The sequence below is a fragment of the Gekko japonicus genome, unplaced genomic scaffold (genome assembly GCF_001447785.1).
Source record: "Gekko japonicus isolate JY-2015 unplaced genomic scaffold, Gekko_japonicus_V1.1 scaffold178, whole genome shotgun sequence".
In the NCBI taxonomy this organism is placed as follows: domain Eukaryota; kingdom Metazoa; phylum Chordata; class Lepidosauria; order Squamata; family Gekkonidae; genus Gekko; species Gekko japonicus.
The window spans coordinates 1,189,568-1,196,268 of NW_015173679.1; positions in this window are offsets into that span (position 1 = coordinate 1,189,568).

A 6,701-nucleotide genomic window follows, 5' to 3' on the forward strand; every position below is an offset into this window, starting at 1 on the left:
CTGCCAGCCACATGGCAGAAACAAAGCATTTCAAGAATAAGTCCACAGACAGCAGATAACAGGAACAGAACAGCAAGCAGAAAATCTGAGCTCGTGTCTTTGTTTTCAGACTGATAAAGGGCAATCCCAGGTTTCAAATGACTCTGGCCAGGAGCCAATTGAACACGATTTGAGATTGTCCAAGTGTCTTGAGTGGTCAGTAGTATTGAAGCCACACCTGCAGAATGTGATCCCAAACTCTAACCACTCCCTCTAACCACCCCTCCATGTGGTACGTGACTCCTGGCAGCTAGGTCTGCCAGAAGTGTGAAACATGTGTGTTTATATGACAGGGCAATTGAGCAAATGGTCAGGCATAGGAAGCTAGAACACCAGGGGGTGAGGCAATTACATTCCAAGAGGGGAAACATGGAACCTTATAGCATCAACAGAGATACAGAAGGTTAAAGGAATCACACAAGGGATACATGAAAGCTATAGGAATCAATATTTCTAAATATTTCTATACACCGCTATATCTAAATTGTCATTTAGCATCAAGCACTCCAGCTCCCCCATCTTGGATTGGAGACTTTGAGCACTGGCATATAGACACCTATAAAATGTTTCCCAGTTGCAACTAACTTAAACCCATTGATTTTAGCAGGATTTAAGCACAAATAATTTTAGTTGGACTGAAGCCTCTAATGATGTGTCTAGGAAATACAGTTTACTGCTGATTTCTTTTGCAAGGAGTTAGCATAGATCATAATGTATCCAATGATCTGTCAACGATGGGTTTTGTATAGTGCTTCACCTATGGTTGTTTGCTTTTCCCACAATGGCTTGTACTGTTTCTCCTCCTGGCCTTTGTTTCATTATTCTATGATTGAAGCCCTTTCCTTTCGGTTTTCCTTTCAAAGGGGTGGACATCCCCAGGCTTCCCCACTCCCTTCAGCCCAGGGGATGGACGTAGTGAAATGATGGGCTTCAGGGACAATGGGCCACAGGCTTGGGTCTCCAGCCCTCGTGTCTCTCCCTCTTGGGCCTCTTTAAAGCACTGCATTCTCAGCCCATGCAGACCTAAGAAGACCAAGGCTGCCTGTTCTGTCCCCCACATCTTCATTGGGTCAGTCCTGAGCTCAGAGTCCTGCAGGAGGCTGGCCATTGTGCTGGGCTTGTCCATCCCTTGTCTGTCTTTGCTGCTTCCTATGAAGTGCCTGTCTTCTAGGCCAGGAATCTGGCTATGATTCTGTCACTGCTCTGATCCTGGTCTTGCTTCTTCTGCTGGCTGCCTCCTCTCTGGGCCTCCCCTGCTTCGCTACCACTCCTACTGACCTCCCTGGCTTCGTCACAGGGTGGAAAGCTGCTCCTTGGCATTGGGACCTGCTTCCAAGGCTTCTCTCTGCCTGCTGGACAGGTGCTGCCCAGGGATTGCTCTCACCTATGAGATAAGTGTGGGGGCAGAGGTACAAACCCTAGACTCTTGCAGAAAACATATTGTTTGTACATTCAGAAAGAACAAAAAGCGCACAACCAAATGAGCACTGAACATGCTCATTGCTTTCAAGGTACAATCGAACTTTGAGGGCAGTTCAACATTGGCTAAAGAAGGAAGAGGGGAGGAATCATACCCCCCCCCCAGCTGGTATTAGTCACAACAGAGGAAAAAGACAGGCAATCCTTCCCATTGCTATGTAAAGGGATTGTGATTGTCAGGTCTATCACGGTATTCTGTAAACTGTATTTCCTGGACACATCATTAGAGGCTTCAGTCCTACTAAAAATTTTTGTACTTAAGCAAATCACTGGAATCCAAGGAGGCTCTTATGTTAAGCAAGTTTGCCCACCCCTGCTCTAGTACTTGCCTAAAACTGTGGAAACCACAGAATGTCATAGAGCAGTGGTGGCGAACCTATGGCACGGGTGCCAGATGTGGCACTCAGAGCCCTCTCTCTGGGCACATGTGCTATCACCCCAGCCAGGCCCAGACCATCATTAAAGTATTCTCTGCCAAATAATTTTAAGTAAATGAAAGCATTTGGGATTGCTTTCCTTACTTTGTTTGGATCACCTTAAGTTAATGTATGGGTTGTTTTTTTGAAAATAAAACCTCAGTATTCAGGTTAAATTGCCGTGTTGGCACTTTGGGATAAATAAGTGGGGTTTGGGTCACAGTTTGGGCACTTGGTCTCTAAAAGGTTCACCATCACTGTCATAGAGTGATGACATCACTTCTGGATCACACTAGATGTTACATCAGTTCATGAGAATGATGATCGCACCTCCCTCTTTCACCAGCCTGTTTCCTCCTGCCACCCAGCTGAGCAGTGGAGGGCAATGGCAGCTGGAAATCTCCTGCTAAAGCAGGCATATGGTAAGCCTACAAACGAAGTAAATAAATATCAATATAGCCGGGGGGGGAATAAAAATTAGGTTGGTTAATGGGTAAGATGGGGAGAAAGAAGTGGGACAAAGTGAGGATTTGGAGGGGGGGGGTGCCAGGAGGAAAGAGAAAATGGTGTGAAGAAGGGGTACAGGTAAAAGGGAGGTGACCCCTGGAAGTCTTTGTGAGTTCTCTACAATGCAACTCCACCTACTGGCCACTGTTGCACAACTGGGCTATCGTTTTCCCATGTAGAGGATGGAAGGGGGAGGAAAGGAGGGAAAACTGAAGACCGGGGGACAGATAAAAGTAAATTTGCTGGTGGGTGGGAAATAGAGAAGAAAGCAGGAAAAGGGAGAGGCTATGGGGGATGCCTGGGAAGGAAAAGAGGAAATAGTCAAGGAGGGTTTAAAGAGGTGCCACCCACAAGTCCTTGCAGATCTCCTGCTTGCAATATACTAATAGCTGTAATTTGTTTGTATTAGGAAGTTTGAAAGGCTTTGTAGTCTGAATCCAATTATACTTCCCAAGATGCTCAAATGAAGAACAGGGGAAAGAAAGAGAGGAAAAAGAAAGGGAGGGGCCATAAAAGACATCAAGAAAATAAATTTTGTATTTATTTATCCTGCTTTGTTCTCTTTAATGCTACAGGAGGAACTCAACGACTTCCTTTGTAATGCTGGATTCCTGAACAAAATCAAATTTGAGGTTGTGAAAGACCATTCCTCAGAGGCACTAAGAAACCCATGGCTAGGAGAGATAAGTAGTTTTAAGTGGAGTGGCTTATAAATACTCTAGATATGCAGTGAGCTCATACCAGCCATGAGATGTACAGCTGAACAAACAAAATGACTATTTCAGTTTGATCGCAAGCGTTTGGAATGTTTCATCTATTAATGCACATTCCTATTTTAAGAGTACTCATTAATATGCATCTAAAGCAAGCAAAGTTTGAAAGAAAGTTGAAAGTCATATGTTGGTATTGAAGTGAAGCTATCTCCCTGTCTTTCTATTTAAAAAAGGACTTTCCATAACTACCACTTTCCTCAGAGGCACCTGAGAAACAAAACAGTGATCTATCAGTGCACTTGTTTACGTCACAGAGCTATGACAATGAATTCGAGACTCCTCAGTACTGCCTTGTTGTATGTGCCTGTGGAAACTGCAGTTCTGGTTTTTTTAAATTAGTTTTTCTTGTCCCACCATTTGTCCATACAACCATTATGAGAATGGGGTCTTACGTATTCTATATAAAACACCAGTTTGGTGTTGTGGTTAAGTGCGTGGACTATAATATGGGAGAACCGGGTTTGATTGCCCACTCCTCCACTCGCAGCTGATAGATGATAGATAGTTCTGGCACAGCTGTTCTTGAAAAACAGCAGTTTCTGTCAGAGTTCTCTTAGCCCCACCTACCTCACGGGGTGTCTGTTGTGGGGAGGGGAAGGGAAAGGAGTTTGTAAGCCGCTCTCAGACTCCGAGTGAAGGGCAGGTATAAATCCAATCTCTTCTCTTCTTCCTCTACTCTGAAAGCTTGTGTTTAAACTGTTTATACGAGGCATAGGATAGAAAGACACTGAGATCAAGGATAACAGGAACCAAATATATTTTAAAATTATTTAAATTACATATTTTTAAAATTTAAAACATTTTACGCCACCTTTCCACTTGATCAGGTTCCCAAAGGTGGCAGACATAAAAACATGAAAATATTTGAACAATTTAAAACATTTATGATTATAAAACAATTCAGTAAAAGCATAATAAACAATATCAAAACAAAGGAGGAGGGCCAATAACTGTTCTTGGAAGTATGCTGAATGAAACAAAAAAGTCTTTGTTTAGTGGCAGAAGACACTGATAAAGGGAGACAATCTCCCTGGGGACAGAGTTCCAAAGTTTTGGAGCTACAACCAAGAATGTCCTGTCTTGGGTCACCACCCATCTAGCCTCAGATGGCAGGAGCAACCAAAGCACGACCTCTAAAGATGACCAGAGTGAACAAGTAGGTTCATATGGGAAAAGGTAGTCTTTAAGGTTTTTAAAAAGGATTATTTAAAAGTGTGATATGACTATTTAAATGGACATTTGTTATACAAATACATTTTCAAATTGCTTTAGTGTCAGCTACACTAAAGGAAGTGGCAGCCTCTCTGTTAGTTCTCCCCCAAATATAATTCAAATAGCCAGTTTCCCTTTCTCTAGCCTCCTGTAATAGAATTACTGAGGGGCTATGTTCCCTGATAGCTCCGACTCTGACATAACTAACAGTAGCCTTCTTTCCTGAGAGGAGGAGGAAGAAGTGAGAAAAAAAGAAGGAAAAGGAGAGGAGAGCACTGTAGGGTAACATGCACGACAGGTCTCTGAGAGATCCAAGGACTCCAGTGGGGCTTGTGAAAGTTGAAACAGAGGATTTGGACTCCTGCTTTCGAACTGCTAGGTTGGCAGGAACTGGAACTAGAGACAGGAGCTCACTCCGTCATGCGGCACACTCGGGTCTCGAACTGCTGAACTACCAACCTTCCACAGCCTGCAGTTCAACGTCTTAACCACTTGAGCCACCGCAGCTCCATTGACAGAACTAGCAGTACATTATTCCCATTTACCTATCTGAAATTTAATTTGGCTTCCTCTTATAATGGTTATTTGAGTCACATTTGGGTGCTACGAGAAAGTCATATTCTACAGAATTCACTTGGCATGAACTACTTTTCCTGTTTACTTCATGTTGGCTTCCTGAGCCCCTCTAGAAGTTCAGGAGCAGCAGTTTATTAATTATCCAATTTATGTACAAAAGCTGTAGTTACCACAAATATTATAATCTGCCACTGCAATTTTAATGATTAAAAGTAAGATTTTCTTTATTATCCCACAACAACACACTCATTGTGAAACTGTTTTTAAACGTGTGCTTCCCACTACTGATCTCTGTCTTTCTACTGCATGATTCTTGAGGCAGCTGTTTATTCATACTGTGCATCTTATCAGTGAAACCACGAAGTATCATAACAACCCAAGTCAAAAGTGTACAATATGGTGTAAGGTCTAATGAGGTACATTATAAGAGTTTAAAAAAAATTCTCCTCCTTCTGAATCTGAATTTAGGATTGCCATATATTTTCAGCAGAAATTCTGGACACACCTGATAAAAATTTGCTGACTAGTATATAATGATATAGAAAGTTCCTTGGCTACAATCTACATTACGTCTTATATTCTGAAAATTGCAGGCAAAGGTGTGTGGCAGACCAATGGGGCTTGCAGGGATGAGGGGAAGCCACTGACAGACTGTCAGAGAGCTCTGAGGCTGAGCAGCAGAGTTCCTCTTTGCTGTCAGGAAGACAGAGGGCACTGGTTAATACATGTAGGAAAATAAGGTGGTAGAACGCAGAAGCTCAGAATAGACTAAAATCATGCCTGACTGCAGGTGTATTTCAGTTGTGAATGCTTCTTCACTTTATAAACTTTAGGCAATCAGACAATCAGTACAGCAAGGAGAAAAATTCTACCATCCCTTGCTGTTTTCTATTTGAACAGAGATTTTAAAATGAAAGAGCATTTGGAATTGTAATCACCTGCAGTATGAGTAGTACAGGCCATGCTGACCTCTCATTTCCAATAAACTCCTAAGAGAAGTCACACTGGATCAGACTAATGATTCATCCACTCCAGCATCCTGTTTCTAAAGGTGGCCAGTCATCAGGAAGCCCACAAGCAGGGCTCACAGACAACAGCCCTTCCCTGCTGACTGCTCCCCAGCATCTGACAATCAGAAGATTCTTCCCGTCAACTAGAAAGTCCCATACAGCTGTCTTGGCTAAGGCAAATACATTCTCCATAAAACTGTTCAGCCCCCTTTTAAACTCCTCTGAACCAGTGACCATCACCATATCTGGTGACAGTGATCACCACAAGTTAACCTCATTTGTGTGAAGTACTGTTTCATTTTGTCTGTCTTGAATACACAGCTAATCAGTTTCAGAGGGTAATCCAAAATTCCCATATTGGGGGGGGGGGTGTCTGTCCATTTTCTCCCCACTGTGCATAGGTTTATACTTCATGCCTCCACTCTGCCCCCCCCACTGAAAGCTCCTATAAACAGCTTCAATTGACTTTGAAGAAAAGATTTATTCTGGTGCATTCTCTCTCTACATTAACCAGTATAAAGAAATAGAAGAGAAAACCAAAAAAGGAAGAACAAGATCTGTTCTACAAGATTCAAGAAATCAAAGGGAAATTTAAAGCACTGTTAGGCATGCTGAAAGACCAAACCAAAAATCCATTGACTAAACAGGACAATGGAAAGAAAAAGATGGGAACAACACACTGAAGAACT